This window comes from Heterocephalus glaber, unplaced genomic scaffold, assembly GCF_053883595.1.
Source record: "Heterocephalus glaber isolate CG9 unplaced genomic scaffold, H.glaber_assembly_v1.0 deba00001724, whole genome shotgun sequence".
Taxonomy (NCBI): Eukaryota; Metazoa; Chordata; class Mammalia; order Rodentia; family Bathyergidae; genus Heterocephalus; species Heterocephalus glaber.
The window spans coordinates 9,483,137-9,499,650 of NW_028258435.1; the positions used below are offsets into that span (position 1 = coordinate 9,483,137).

At 51.8% G+C, this 16,514-nt stretch overlaps 1 long non-coding RNA gene across 2 annotated transcripts; it reads left to right on the forward strand.

Annotated features, from left to right (window-relative positions):
• The first annotated feature begins 201 nt into the window (after positions 1–201).
• Positions 202–16,168, forward strand: LOC147821651 (uncharacterized). Of its 2 annotated transcripts, none has more exons than XR_015446739.1 (3): positions 202–735; positions 5,121–5,307; positions 13,304–16,168. It is a non-coding gene; the product is annotated as an uncharacterized LOC147821651 (long non-coding RNA). The 2 variants fall into 2 exon arrangements; XR_015446738.1 differs by lacking the exon at positions 13,304–16,168 and adding an exon at positions 7,269–12,182.
• Positions 16,169–16,514: the final 346 nt, after the last annotated feature.

The following is a 16,514-nucleotide window of genomic DNA, read 5'->3' on the forward strand; positions in this document are numbered from 1 at the left end:
CACGTTGCTGTGGAACCTTCCAGCACTCAGCTTCCTCAGTGAGGGCCACAGACTAAAGTCCCCAAGAAGACAGATAAAACTCATGCGGGCGGAGCAGAGCAGAGCAGAGTCGGGACAAGTTTCCAAACTGGAACCACGTGCTGGAGGCAGGGCAGTTAGGAACTCTCCCCGAGCGACCTTCGCCCCTCTGTGCCCCAGGGCTTGGCCCTGTCCTGCCCTCCAGGCTCCTGGACTTCCCATGAACTCACACTGCTGATTTCCGGCCTCACAAACGCTCCCTTCCCCAGACCATGGGGCCAGGGCTAAGCCCACAGGAAGGCTGGGCCATGTCCCCCGCACCCAGGTCCCTGAGGGGCTGAGGCCTGGGCCCCCCAAGGCAGAGGCAAAGGGGCCACAGCTGGGTCCCTGCCTCCCTGGGACGGAGCCAGCAGGCTGGGGCAGGAGTCAGCTGGAGCTCTAAGCCACCCCGGTCCTCTTGAGCGCTGTGGCTGCGTCCTAGGCACTGGCGTCCCAACTGGAGAGAATCTGGAGTCAGCGCAGGCCTCAGTCCTCCCTCCTCACTCCCAGCTGGCCACCAGCTCAAGAGAAGCTTCTGTAACCCCAAGAACTGTCGCCTGCCCAGAGCAGGTGAGGAAATGCTCTGAGTCAGGGCGTTTCAGGCTAGCTGTGAGGGCACAAAGGAAGCTGTTTCTCCGAGCTTGGCACTGAGGAGTCATAGCCATGCTGGTAAATGAGGTGAGAACCTTCGATTCTGCCCAGATGCCTCACTTCCTGCGGCCTGGTTGCCACTGTGGGCCTGTACTTCCTGCAGCGTGCCACCAGAAACGATGCTGCCAGGGTGTTCTTTTTCTAGTCCTGCTCTAATGAATTATCACAAATGTGGAGGCTAAAATGAAACAAATTTATTACCTGCAGGTTCTGAAATGGGTCTTACCAGGCAACACCACAGTGTGGAAAGGGCTGTGTTTCCTCTCAGGTGTGAGGGGAGAGTTTTCTAGAAGCTTCCTGCCACCTTCAAAGCCAGTCGTGGCCACTGAGTCTGCCACCTCTCACAGCCAGACTCCTGCACCCCTGTTCCCCATGGAAGGAGACTCAGGTGCCATCAAACCCACCTGGCTAAACCAGGCCAATTGCCATCTTGATATCCGTAACCTCTTGGGATCTAAGACTTAAGGTGTCTCTTGGGGGGCCATGGTTCTGCCCACCAAAGCCCAAGGAAGGCATTTCCTTGCAGACACTCTATAGTCAGAGTCCCTCAGGCCCAGGACAGAGCCTGGGAGGAACTGGAGGGTTTGGGGGGGGCCCCACCTGAGTCCTGCATTGTCATAGGGGAGCGATGCTGCAGGCCCTGGGGATGGGCAGGCAAGAACACAGTGGCTGTCTCACTCTGGGAAGAGGTGGCATTGCTGTTCTGCTCTAAGCCGTGAGGGAGAAGCAGCTGGGAAACTGGGATCAGGAGGGCAGTGCCAGCAGCATCCCCACCCCCAGAAGAGAGAGGGGCTGCAAGCCCTGGGCTTTCGGGCTGTGACATCATGGGCACCGGACAAGTCCCGGAAGCAGGAATAAAAGAGTGTGAGGCCAGAGCCCTGAGGGAACCGGGGGTCCTCTGAGACACAACAGCTTTGTCAGAAAGGGCGACACACTAGGGCAGACCCTGGAGGGGTCTCAGGGCCAAGCACTGCCGGGGGAGATGGAACAGGTCCCTTTATAGGAGCCACAAGGCCCTCTGGGTCACAGAGCCAATAGTGGTGGCCACTTTCAAAAAATCCAGAGGCAGGAAGACAGCCAGGGAGATACTTTGGTCAATCATGTAATGCCTTGAGCCTCAGTTTCCCTTATGGAAAAAATAGGCTGACCGTCCCCACCTCACCCAGAAAGCTCATCAAATATCCTTCCCCCAAAAATTGTTGTCAGCTATTCCTCAGATGAAAGACTAACACCTAGAATATCTGAAGAACTTAAAAAAATTAGACCCCCAAAGGAAAAGTCCCAATCAAAAAATGGGCAACTGAAATGAACAGGCTTCTCAGAAGAAAAAGTACAAATGGTTAATAAGTACGTGCAAAAGTGTTCAGCATCACTGGCCAGTAGAGAAATGCAAATTAAAACAACACTGATACTCCTAGGTGAAATAAACAGGACACACGTGTAAATAGCGAATGGTTTCTCTAGGGTGAGAAGCTGAAAGTGTAAATAAGGACTAAAGGTATAATAGGTCATGTGAAATAGGAAGAAAGGGGCAAAGGGGAGGGGAAGTGGGAGGCGTGGGGAAAGAAAAGAAGGGAATGGGATTAATATGAGAAAAGCAAAAAATGGAAACAAAGTCTTTGCAAATAGGGAGGGATGGAGGGGTTGAAGGGAGGGCAGGGGAAGGGGGAAAAATAAGAACCAAGAGAGATTATGTGAAGGTGCAAATTTCCAATGATGAATTTAAAAAAAAAAACATTGAGGCCAGGGATTTAGCTCAGTGGTGCTGCTGCCTGCCTCACAAGCGTAAGATCCTGAGTTCGATTCCCAGTACCAAAAAAAAAAAAAAACATTGATTTACCATCTCCAGAAAGAATGGCTACCATCAAGAAATCAATAATAGGGCGGGGGGTTAGCGTAATGGTTTTGCTGCTTGCTGCGCAAGCACAAGGACCCAAGTTCTATCCCCGGTACCAAAAAAAAAAAAAAAAGAAAGAAAGAAATCAAGAATAATAAAGGCTGGCAAGGCTGTGGAGGAAAGGAGCCCTTCTACACTGTTGGTGGAAGTGTAGACTGGTACAGCCACTGTGGAAATCAGGGTGGAGATTCCTTAGGAAACTAAAACTAGAAATTCCATTTGACCCAGCTATTCCCCGTCTAGTATCTTCCTGAAAGAGGTAAAGACATCATACCACAGTGACTCATGCACACCCATATTTACAGCAGCACAATTCAAATAGTTAAACCTTGGAAGCAGTCTATATGTCCACCAACAGAGGAATGGATACAGAAAGTGGTGTTTACACACAATGAAGCACTACTCTGCCACAGAGAAGGATAAATTTGAGTCATTTGTAGGAAAATGGAAGCACTTGGAAACCGTAACATTAAGTGAAATAAATCAGACACACAGCTTAAATATCACATGGTTTCTTAAATGAGAAACCCAGAGTATAAGTAAATTAAAGAGCAGAATGAAAGATAGACATTAAGAAGTAGGGATGGGCTGGGGATTTAGCTCAGTGGTTTCACTGCCTGCTGCACAAGCACAAGGACCTGAGTTCGATCCCCAGTACCAAAAAAAATAAATAAATGAAGTAGGGAGATGGATCTTGTGCAAAACAGAAGGGGACCGAGAGATGGCAGAGGCAGGGATGAGGAGAGATGGGAGGGGAGGAAGAAAGAGTGGAGCTGTGTTCTGTCCACGCAGCAGTGTGCCGTGAGCAGTGCATTCATTACATCCTAAACCGCTAGAAATGCCCTCCCCCGTCCCAGGCTTCCCTCGCCTCCTTGCTTAATGCCACTCGGGCCAAACTGATTTTCTTAATCAGCTGCACTCCCTTCCGGTCCTGGGGGTGTCAAAGCCACCTGTCTTTCCTGCCAGCGCTTCCTGATGCTCCTGTAGACACCGCATGCCCATGGGGGGGCGTGGGGGCTGCCGGACAGCCCACCAGCCTGGGCTGGGTGGTGGCAGAGGGTTTGGTTATTAACTCTTTCCCGCACCCTGAGACAGGGGCCTTCCTGTCCTTCCCATAAGGGGGCTGAGGCCAGCAGGGCCACAGCCCCAGCACCCTGGCTTCTGAGTCATGCACCCCCACCAGGTCCGTGCACCTGGCCTTTCCCTGCATGGCAGCCCATTTCCTGTGGAGCTGCTTCCTTTTCTTCCTGTCTGGGCACACCGATTTCCCTCCACCGCCTCTGTCCCTGGACGGCTGGCATTTTCCATGTCCACACCACCCTCTCCTCCGGTCGACTACTGGCTTCCAAACTCCTGAAGTTCAAATGCTCTGTCTGGATTTCAGAATCTCAGCCTTGACTTGGCCCTGCTCATCCAGTCATCGCCGATCCCAGCAAGAGGTGTCATCTGCAGGTCCACAGCAGGGTGTGCAGGGCCCGTGTGGCATCTTAGCACTGTGGGGTCACAAACCCAACCCCAGCAGGGGCAATTCAGTGACTCCATGAGAACCTGTCTCAGAATACAAAGTCAAAAGGGCTGGGGACAAGCTCCGTGCAAAGGCCCTGGGTTCTATCCCCGGGGCCAGAAGAGAAGCAATAAACAGACTTACTTGCTCACTGCTTTGCTGGCCAGAAACCCCAGGTCGAGGCCCAGGGGAGGACCCTTCCTGCCTCTCCAGGGCCCGCTCTGCCCCCAAGCCTGGTGTCCCAGCCTGTACTATCTGTGTATGTGCTGATCTCCCTTTCTGACCGGCCTGGGCTGCCCTCCAGGACCTGCCTCCAGAGGAGCCGGTTCGAAGCAGGGCAGGCCCTGGATGAAGCTTCAGGGGACTGCGATATTCCCCACAGCAAGGCGCTGATGCCTGTGGCTGCCTGACTCTAAGCCTCCTGACTGACCTCCAAGATTGTGCACACACACTCACGCAGGCACACTTACACCCACACACACCCAGGGAGCTTGTGCAGCGAGGCGGGGCCCAGTGCGGCTGGGTCTCTCCAGCTGTGGAGCCCACAGATGTTCTCACAGGTAGAGCTCCAAGCTGGGCAGCTGCTGCTCCCCACCCCTCACTAACAGACCCAGAGTGACAATAGTGTACCCAAAACCTCGACTCTGTCAATTTATGTTTTTAACTAAGGAATCACTGGAAAAACATGCTACTTTATAACAAATAATTTTCTTAGAACTTACTGATCTTATTTATTTATTTTGCAATACTGGAGGCTGAACCCACAGCTGTCACACTGGGCTGCAGCCCCAGCCATTTTTGTGCTTTTTATTTGGAGACAGGGTTTTGTTACCTAGCTCAGATGCCTAGGATGGGTTCGACCATGCAACCCTACCGCCTCAGCCTCCCAGAGTACTGGGAATAGAGGCCTGCACCACCACGCCCGACCTTATTAACTGTTCTTAAACAATGAAGAGCGGTCAGCAGAGAACACAACTGTCTGCAGAACTCTGTCTCCTTTCTCTTCTGCAGAGCCCAGGGCAGCAGTGGCAGGAGTTGAGTGTTTCCAAACCATACTGCCGCATGCCACACAACTATGGACAAGCTGTGTCCACCTTCTGGGCCTCAATTTCCCATCTCTGAAGTCAAGCTGCTGTCAGCAAGGCGGGAGAGAACAGGGTGGGAACATACCCCGACTTTGTGCCCACCCCAGCCGCAGGTAAGGCTGTCCCCCAAAATCACAGGGAACGAAAGACTCAGTCCAAAAAGCCTTTGTCCATTGGATTTGCTGCTCACCAGTTCCAGGAAGAAGGGGACCCCCAGCTCCCCTCTAGAAAAAGTGGGTCTTGGGAAATGCAGAGGGTATGGCCTCTGTCCCCAGGAAGTGTCCTCCCCTGCCACTCTGTGGCCCTCTCTCCTGGATACCTGCTCCTGGACAGCAGTCCTCAAGCCTGCTCCACAGTCTTCAAGCCTACTCGCAATAGGAAAAGCAGAGCCATTATCCACTCAGGTGCATTCAGTTTTGTTTTGAGACAGGGCCTCGGTGTGTAGTCCAGGCTGGCGTTGAACTCACTATGCAGCCCAGGCTGGCCTCCCACTTGTGATCCTCCTACCTCAGCTTCCTGGGTGCTAAGATTATAGATGTGTGCCACCACACCTGGCTTTTCGTTTTAGTTTTTTAAAATTTTGAGACTGGGTCTCACTGAGACACTAAATTCCCCAGGCTGGGCTTGACTGTGAGATCCTCCTGCCTCAACCTCTCACAGTGCTGGGATTACAGACATGTACCACCATGCCCAGCTTACAGTTAAATTCTTTATAACAGATTTGCTATGATTTGCTTTGAATGGATGTGGGCAATGTGTGCTCACTACATATTCCACCAGTGAGTCCAGGCAGCTGTGGATAAGTGTGAGTCCATGAACAAGGTGTTCCTATGAGGGCACAACCTCAGAAATAGCATGCTTCACTCAAAATCCTTGCTAGAGACCAAAGTGGGCACCCAGCGGAGGGACAAGGCTGCAACTAATATCCCAGAAGCCAGGGACAGTGCCTCACAGCAAAGCACTATGGGAGCCTAAGAGTCAACAGGGATAGGCTGAGAATCCCGCTCTGGCTCTGGCTGACCCTAGGGGCCTCCCTGCACCAATGGGCACAATGGTAGATCCTGTCCCTCTGTCAGGAGAAACTGAGGTCAGCAGGGCAACACAGCTCCGGGCCTTATTTCCAGGCCTCAATTTCCCCTTTCCCAAAAGAAGAGGCTTAAGGGTTGCTCGGATGAAGGACCCCAAAGGTGGAGCTGTTTTTACCCCTCCCTGTCTTTGCCATTAAATGCTCCTTCTACTCGCACAGATTTTAAATTAGGAACGCTTGGTGATGCGATCGTGTCTGTTTAAAGCCAAACAGAAACTTCCTGTTCCTCAGCACCAAATAAAGCAGGCGCTTTCTTTTCTTACACCACTTCATTAGTGCGCTTCTAACAGAGGCTCTCCAGCCCGCTTCTGAGAGCACACGACTTTAAAGCACAAGACAGGTGAGGGAGGCTCCCTGTCCTATTGACTCCGAGCCTGGGGGACGTCCCAGAAGCTGGGGGACACAGCCCAGGATGGAGTGTGGCCCCAGGGCCATGGCCCGCAATCCTCGCCGGGTGGGTCTGCACTCAGCCCGCTGGCAGCCAGATGGCTAATTTCTAGCTCTTTGCTACTTCAGTGGACCAGATTTTCTTGATTAATAACAAAAGGTTTTGTTGGGATCAGAGCTGTTTCCCACCATCTCTATGCAAACCCTGGCAACAAAACCCGAGCCATTAACATTTCAAGGCGCTTCCTCCGAAGGAGGCCAGGAAAAGACCTTTCGTGGGTAAAATCCACTTTCTCCTCTCTTGTGACACTTGTTCTAACTTTTAAGCAGAAAGAAAACTGCAGGATGCGGAGTCCTTTGATTTACGTGCTGTCCTGCAGACACCTCGGCCCTGAAAGCCCCCAAGCTCTGCCCTCCGGGTGGGTTTCCCTCACACAGAAGCCCAGGGGGGTTCTGAAAGCAAGTTTCACTTTTCATTGTCTTTTTTATGATTTTCAATGACTGCCAACCCTCCCCAAAAGACCTCTCCTCAAATTTCCATTTTTCAAAAAGCAAAACTTGAATGTTAATGGCTGCGTAAGCTGTTTCATTTCATCTCAGATTCCCCCGACCTGAAGCAGATTCGGCTCTGGTGGAGGAGGAAAAGGGACACACATATAAAAAAGGAAACACTGCAAGGGAGAGAAAAGAAAAGGAGAGGAGCCCAGCAGATCCTCCAGCCCCTGCCGCCATCTGTGCCACAAGCCCTGGGGTCCCTCACGTCGGTCAACCCCGAGACAATGCTGGAGGCAGATTCCAGGCAGTTTTTTATTCACGGCTCTTTGAGGGGTCTCCGCTCCATATGCGTTCAGCCCACCGCTGTGGTAAAGCCTGCGGCTCCCAGGATTGACATGGTAATGAAGCCCTGCAGCAGCCGCCCTAGGTCTGCCCTGTGCACAGCATCTTGCCTGCCAGCGCTGGGCCTGTTTGTCCCTGGCCCAAGCCTCCCTTTGTACCCCACAGCGGCTTTGCCCAGAAACCAAAGTGCCCGGATGCTGCATTCCAGGAAGTTGAGTTTGATCATTTTCAGGCACTGACAGTGGGCCTCAGAGCTAAGCAACTTCATGCACTTGCTGTTGGGAAACCTTGTTAGCCAAAGAGGAAAGCCAGCCCCCCGGAAAAGTGAGGCGCAGGAGGAAGGCAGTGGGAAGAGAGGGAAATTTGGCTAATGAATTTTCCTCGGACTCTACCAAAAGGCATTTGCTCAAGTAATTAGTGTATGTGAACTTTATTTAAATAGGATCCTGTCAATGAAAGGTTTCTACAGGGAAGCAGTGAAACCTGGGAGGGTTTACAGAAGGGCGCTGCCATCTTTAGCAAATATGCACTCTGCCACATCCAATGATTTCATTTAATTTGATTTGACATTTATGAGCCTTGCTGGGGCAAGATGGGTATTTCTGTACTCTCTTTGCTGTAACCTCACCTGACTGCACACAGCCCGGAAGAATAAATGTCACAGGCATCATGCTGCAGAGCCAGGGACTATCCTGGGGAGGTGCAGCTTGGCTGGAAGGTGCAAGTGGACCCATGCAGTGGGGGCTCTTGCGAGCTTCCACAGGCAGGCCCACCTGGGGCTCAGCATGTTTTGTTTGGTTTTCTCACAGCCAGAATGAATTAGGGAAAATAAAATGTCCTTGACCACCTATGAGAGCAACTTTTCCAGGCAGGGGTCCAGGAAGTCATTTCATTGTAAGAGAATAGAGAGACAAGGTCTCTGTGAACATCAAAGGCAAGAATGACCCCCACTGCAGAACTCTCAAGCATGCAGAGCAGGGCCTTGGAAAGGTGGTTGACTGGAACTGGCTGTAGGAGGTGACCCTGGGGTGAGACCTGGAGGGGTGTAGTCTGGTCCGCTCCCACCCCCTGCTCTCTCGGCTTCCTGGCCCCCATGCCATGAGCAGCTCTCCTCCACCAGGCCCTCTGCCATGCTGTTCCCATTTTGGAGCCACCCAGCCACTGACCAGTAACCATGCGCCCAAATGAGCCTTCCTCCTCTGGTTTCTGGTGTCAGGTATTGACTAAGGCTGAGCGTGGTGGTGCATGCCTGTGATCCCAGCACTCAGGAGGCTAAGGCAGGGGGATTTCTTTGCGTTTGAGGCCAGCCTGGGCTACATAGTGAGTTCAGGAGCAAAAAAGATGAAGGAAGGAAGGAAGGAAGGAAGGAAGGAAGGAAGGAAGGAAGGAAGGAGAAGGAAGGGGGGAGAGAGGAAGAAAGAAAGAAAGAAAGAAAGAAAGAAAGAAAGAAAGAAAGAAAGAAAGAAAGAAAGAAAAGAAAAGAAAAACTGACTGAGCTAGTCAACATGGTCCCACTTTCTTTCAACACCTTTCAGAATGGGTCTAAAAAAATCACAGGACTTAGAAATGCTTTCTTGGCACAGAGGTTTTCTCAAGTCATTCTTAAAAAAGAAGCCCTCTGCCTGCCTGCTGACTTCCAGGAGACAGAGGCTAGGGACAGGACAAGGAGCAAGAGAGGAGGGTAATGTGGGGCGTTCAGGCCTCTGACATCCTCGAATCCCCAGAACATGGGCACTGGAACCCACAGCTGACTTCAGAACTGTGTCCTAGTGATACCCGGATCACTTCCTCCTACACAGAGTCCTCCAGAGGAACAGGGTCCACAGGCCAGAGGGAGAGATAGGAAGAGATTCAGTACAGAGGCTGAGAAGCCCTGTGACCTGCCCCCGGCCAGCTAGAGACCCAGAGAGCAGAGGGTCTGAAGACCCGGGCAAGTGATGGGGACTTCTGGCTTGAGGTCGAAGTGCAGGTCCCAGAGTCCAAAGTGGAAGAGCCAGGGGCAGGGAAATGAATGTCCCAGTTCAAGAAGACAGACGGCCTCTCGCCCGCCTTCTGCGGTCTGCTCCTTCGACAGATTAGACAACGCGGCTGTCCTGAAGTCTGCCTACTGTCCATAGTGCACCTGGGGCGGCCCGCTCCTCTCCACTGACTGGAACCTGGCGGCACCTCAGGGTCACCCTCCCTGACCTTTGTCCCGAGCCTACTATCCGGATGCAGAGATTAGAAAGACAAAGACCCTTGGGAAATTCCACAGTCCCAAACCGGGACACTTGCGCAGGGCCTCGCAGCATGACCTGCTGCGACCTCGCTCCACGTGGAGCTCAAAGGTTCGCGCTGTGTGGGGCATCTCCGTCCTCCAGTTGCACCAGAGTGAACTACGGGAGCGGACACGCGCAGTAGATGGCCGACGCGACCCGGCACCTGTCAATCACGCCGTCGCTCCCACCCAGTGGGCGGTGCCCAGACCTGCGGGACGTCTTCAGTTCCTCAGCGCTGGCGCTTTCCTTTCCATCGGCAGCGCCTCCGCCTGATTAAACTTCCTTACGCGTTCCTGCTTTTTCCCACCCCCGTCACGGGGGACCCTGGGGATGGGGCGCCCCAGTGTATGCACACCCCGAGGCTCTGAGGGGCCTGGGGAAGGCGCCTGGTCAGGCTGAGGTTCAGGCGCAGACTGCCAGGCGCCAGGGCAGCCGCTTCCCCAGGGCAGGGCCGGCGACTGGAGGGGTGGACGTGTGGCAGAGGCGCACAGGGCCTGTCTCGGGGCCCAGCGGCCACACACGCAGGAGCCAGCGGTTTGGCGCCCCGAGAGCTCGGCAAGGGTGCAGCAGAAGCCAAGTCCCAGCTAAGCAACAACCCTGGGGAGGCAGACTTGGGAAACGCCGGGAATGGGCCAGTAGTAGTCCAGGCCCCGCTTCCAGCCATGCCTGGGGTGTGGGGCAGGGCAGGGCCACCTTCGCCATCCTCAGGGCCAGGGCAAGGGGACAGGGTGGCCTGTGGAGGAGGTGGTGCTGTGACCAGGGGAGACCTGGCTAGGCCTTCTCAGCTCCCTCCCCACGCCAACCCCTAACTTTCCTCCTGAAACCCTGTTTCCCAAGATGTCCACAGTCCCCTGTGTGGGCTTAGCTGGCTGCAGCTTCACTCTGCTCCTCAACAGGGAGTGTCCTTAGCCAGGCGTGGTGGTGCACACCTGTATCCCCAGCACTCAGGAGGCTGAGGCAGGAGGATCATCTCAAGTCAATGCCAGCCTAGGCTACATAAAGAAAGCCTGTCTCAAAAAAAAAAAAGAAAAGGGAATGTCTTCCCCTTCTTGAGTCTGGACATGCTTGGGGAGCAGAGATGGGCAGAGCTGTGTGGCTCTTCAGCCTCTCAGCAGACAGACATCAGGTGGACAGAGTGTGGGGACCTGGGGAGGTGCCCCACCTGCCACCAGGCTCTGTGGCTTCCACCCCTGAATTCCAGAGCCTTATCTCACGGTCATCCATCCTAGATAACCATCTCCATGCAGGCCTGAACTATGTCTTGGATTCTTTGCTTTGGGATTTCACTTTTCCACATTTTATGACCTTGAATCGCTGCTCACTGCTTCTGCAGAAGTGTGGCTGCAAATGGCCAAGCAGTCTGCGAGCCTTTCTTGAGCCAAAGACCTTAAACATCTGGAACAGTACAGTTAAATATGCTGGGGATCGAACTCAGGACCTTGCTCTTGCCAGGCAGGTGCAGCACCACTGAGCTACACCCTGGCCCAAAAATATAAAAATATTACCAACTTGCTTTGGCTGGAGTTTTCTATCGGTGTTTCCATAGCATTTCACTTTCTTTTTCTCTTATCTAAGCTTTTAAAAAATGCACGTGTGCACACGCGTGTGTGAGTGCATGCATGTGCATGTGTGTGTATGCTCATGTGTGTGCATCAAGGTAGCCAGGATCAAGCAGCTAAAGACCCTCAGGAAAGAGGACTCCAGAGCAGCTGCTGCAGGAAGCAGCAAGGACGATGGGATGAGTGTGTTCAAAGCAAGGGGAGGGATCTTGAGGGAGATTCGTTGCAAAGCATCATCATTTTTCAGATTTAATCCTTTCCAGTAGTTTTCGGTCACACCAAGTACACAGTGGAAGCTCCTGAGGCCAAGCCTAGGGTGAGTCTGATCAGCGAGGCCTTGGTCAGAGATGTCAGAAAATTCAGGGATCCAGATAAATATTTAATGCAATATTTAAGAAGTCAAATGCAATATTTAAGAAGTCAAAACTGATGCAAAACTCCATGGTGAACAAAACACCAAATCTGTAAGTAGAGGCAGGATCACACATCCACATAGACACCGTAGAACAGTTGGGGGGCAGAGGTCGCTGGAATGGGACCCCAGGCCTGAGGTCCACGCTGCATTTCCACAGGACAGGACACATTATCCTAATTAGACCTGGAACACAGCACGAGGCGGCTGGTTAGTGACACATCCTGTGTTTGGAATTCGTCAAAGGAGTAGATTTCCGGTACTCTTCCAGGGGCAGAGGGCTCTGTTCCTTTACCCAATGGTAGCAGCGGCTTCACTGTACACATGAGCATCGCATCATGCTGCACACCTGAAATATGTATGTGCAGTTTCATCTAAAAGACAGGATAAAAAAAAAGAAAACTGGAAGAAAAAAATGGAAATAAGGCTTTTGTAGATAAAGAAGGGAGGGGGGTTGAAGGTTGGGGCGAGGAATGGGAAAAAAAGAAGCACCATGATACATCATGTCCAGGTATAATTTCCCTATGTGAGTGTTATCATTATGCATATCTAAAATGTACCAGTAAGGTCATTGGAGAGATGCAAATGAAAGCAATGCTGAGATTCCACCTCACCCCAGAAAGAATGGCTGCTACCAAGAAATCAACCAATAACAAATGCTGGCGGGGCTGTGGGGAAAGAGGAACCCTGCTCCACTGCTGGTGGGAGTGCAGACTGGTTCAACCACTGTGGAAATCAGCATGGAATTACCTCAAAGAACTAGGACTGCAAGTCCCATTTGACCCAGCTGTTCCCCTGCTGGGCATCTTCCCCAAAGAATTAAAAGAATCATACCACAGTGATATATGTGCACCCATGTTCATAGTGGCAGAGTTTGTAATAGCTAAAACTGGGAAACAGCCCAAATGCCCATCAACTGGAGGCTGGATAAAGAAAGTTTTTATAAAATGGAGTACTACTCAGCCATATAAAATGAGAAATTAGAGGCATTTATAGCTAAATGGATGCACACTGAGGCCATCCTCTTAAGTGAAATAAATAGGACACACGTGTAAATACCGAATAGTTTCTCTAGTGTGAGAAACTGAAAGTGTAAATAAGGACTAAAGGTATAATAGATAATGTGAAATAGGAAGAAAAGGAGCAAAAGGGAAGGGGAAGTGGGAGGGGTAGGGGAAAGGAAAGAAGGGAATGGAATTAATATGAGAAAGTGAAAAAAAGTAATCAAAGTCTCTGTAAATAGGGAGGGGTGGAGGGGTTGAAGGAGGGCAGGGGAATGGGGAAAAGAATAAGAACCAAGAGAGACTATGTAAAGGTGCAGATTTCCAATGATGAATATCATTATATTGTACACCTAAAATGTACCAATAAAAGGATATACAGTTAAAAAATAAAATAAAATGTACCAGTAAAATAAAAATTTTTTTTAAATGTAAAGACAGGATCGATAGTATCGATTTCTCCTTTTGCCTCTGGCTCATTTTCACCGTTAAAATCCAATGTTTCAAGCGTTCACGGCTGTGTTATTTGTACTTGTTTTTTTATTGTTCCATTTTGTTTTGTTGGCAGTATCCCACTGGACTTTATTTCTCGGAGGAAATGAAAGAAAACGTCACGAGGATTGTGCCCAACGCTCATTCACTTCTGGTCGCCGGGAAGCCTCTGGCTGCCCCTGCGCAGTGGAGCTGTTTGTGCCAAGCTGCAGACCGGCCCTGGACGCTGCCCTCCACCCCCTAAGGACAAATCCCAGCCGTAGGGGCCAGGCCCTGGCCAGTGGACACCCAAGTGCTGGGCAGTGCTGCCACAGGAAGGAGCGCCGGCAGCAAGGGCCTTGTGACTGGGCCCCAGAGGAAGGCGCCGGGCAAATCTGGGAATTAAGGGCACTAGTGTACATTCCAAAGGGAAGGGAGAGGCGCCTTGAATACTCCAGGACTTTCCTAAAGGAACGGACAGGAACTGGCCAGCGGCCAGCGGTCAGCACGGCCACACCCCAGGTCCCGGGCCTCTCCTCGCTGCCAGCAGCAGCCTGGAACCCGGCCGAGGTCAAGGTGCCCCTCTCCCACCACTACTGACGCCTTCTTGTGTTTTCAGGATAATGACAGTTTGGACATGGGTCCCTGCTCTCTCGAATCTCAACCAAGAGGCCAGCTGATTTTCAGAGTTTGCGGATGATTTTCAATTGACTCATGTTGGTTCCGGCTTCCACTGATCTTTTTTTTCAGTACCAGGAACTGAACCCAGGGCCTTCACACTGAATTACATCCCCAGGCCTTTTTTTATTTTGAGACAGGGTCTTGCTAAGTCACCAAGTTGTTCAGGCCGGGCTTCAACTTTCAGCCCTGCTGCCTCGGCCTCCCAGCTTGCTGGGATCACAGGTGTGCAGGAAACCATACCCAACTTTTGCTGATCTTAAACAGAGCTTCAGATGAGCAGCTACATATTCCAAGTTTGTATTTCCATGGAAACAACTCTGAAGGCCTGAAGTGGCCACACAGAGAACCCGGGTTTTCCGGAGACCAAGGATGAAGCTCCCTATGATTCTGCACCACCCTGTCTGTCCCTAACTTCGCTCTCTGGGGACCCAGCAGCAGCCACAGTGGCAGCACTGCCCTCCCGTGCCACCTGATTGGCTGTCAAACCCTGCAGCTACCCCAAGCAAGCTGGCTACCTCGGTGGCCCCACAAAGCCACAGCCGTGCTGTGAAGCAGAGCTCCCTTCCCTGACCCGAGAGACACAATGGAGCCTGGGCCGGATGGAGATGCCGACAAAACCCCAGGGGGACCACGGTCAGTGTCTCTGGGGGAGACTGTGGCTTCCTGGGAGTCCAGACCCTGCCACACACCTTCAGGCGCTGAGGGCCACGCTGAGCTCAGTAAGCCCCTCCTCTGGAGCCCTCTGCAGGGGCCCAGGGCCCCTTCAGAGCCAGCCTAGCTGTCACCTGCTCCACAGTCGCTGCTGCCTGCAGGCCAACTTTGTGCTCCAGTTCTGCAAGTCCTGCAGGGCCATGGGGCCTGGTTCACCTTGGCCATCACCTGTGTCCCCCAGTGCTGGCTCTACATCAAACGCAGGGTGACCATGCCATTCCAGAGGCTTCCTGTGCTGCTCCACACTCCTGCTGTGTCTCTCTCCACACTCTTTATCCTCAATGTCACCTTCTCAATCCCCTCCTGGGATCACTGGATTCAAGCTTTTCTCTTGTCCTGCCCCGAATGTGCATCTCAGCCCCTCCCTGCTATAGCCACACAGTTAACCCACCTGGAGAATGCAGTTAACTCTCCACCAGATGGGGCCTCTGGCAGTGATGCGTCAGTTTAGTTCACTGATGTTTCCCAAACTCCTGGAGTATCATGACACATAATAGGTGTTCAGTAAATACTGAATATATGGATGGCTGGAGAATGGCTAGATGAATAGGTGGATGGATGGACGAAGGAATAGATGGATGGAGAGGTGGACGAATGAACAGACAGATGGATGGATGGACGACAGGTGGATGGATGACGGATGAATAGGTGGACAGATGATGGATGGAGAGATGAATAGATGAAAAGATGGACGGATGATGAATTAATGGATGAATGGGTGGATGGCTGGATAGTTGGGGGATGGATGGGTGGATGGATGAATAGTTGGATGGGTGGGTGGACAGATAGATGAACAGATGGGTAGATGATGGATGGGTGGATGCCTTTCATCTCTATTTTGCTGGTGGCAGCAAAATAGCACATATAGCACACTGACTATAATTTCTGAACTTGGAAAACCTGTCCACTCTTCAGCCTGAGGAGAGATCTGACCCTCTCCAGCCTATGACTGTTCCCATTGAAGGTCACTCTTGTTTTAGCATGGCATGTTCTATCCGTGTCTGCATGCTCACTGACACAGACGCTTTTGAGGACATCGTGAACACAGCCCTGCTAATCTCCTTTCTCACTCAGTGTGACTACACGAAGCCTGGACACACCACGTGTGGATGGGGCCTTCACCGTGCTTCCAAGTGACAGCTCTTCCCTGGTACACACCCAATACTGTGTGCCCACACTGCTCCCAGCCTCCACCTGCTCTCCAAATGACTCAAGTCCTCAAGGATGACCAAGGTATTTTGTTTCTTTGAGACAGGGTCTCACTATGTGGCCCAGGCTGGCCTTGAGCTAGAAGCAATCCTGCTTCAGCCTCCAAAGTGCTGGGGTCACAGGTGTGCACCAGTACACCTGGCTTCGAGAGTGGATATTTAACAGTAGTCTTCTCAGCTGGACACAGTGGCACAAGCCTGTAATCCCAGCACTCTGGGAGACTGAGGCAGGAGGATTGAAAGTTGGAACCTAGCCTGGACAACAAAGTGACTTAGCAAGACCCTCCTCAAAATAGTTTTTTTAAGAGAGCTGAGAAAAAAAAATTAAAATAAAAAATAAATAAATAGGTGTCCTGCATTTGCTCTGGTAACTTATTTACCAAGCACTTCTATTCTCCCAGATATTACATGTGAGAGCCATCGAATTCTCAAAATAGAATCTGAGGAAGGCGCTATGATCCTCATTCCCAAATTGGATGACAGACTGGGAAAAATGCTTTCAGGGGTCCCCTCCTCACTGCTGTCAAACAGGCTGGGGTCCCTGAGCAGCTCATCCCGTGTGCAGGACAGGCCTAGAGGACGTCCTGACTCCAACAGCCACTCCTAACCCTCTGGAGAGCTCAGTCCTTTCTGCCTGGGCAGTGACCAGCACACTAGGGAGGAGACATAAGCACAACTCATTTCAAATTTCATGTTCTGAAAGGGTTG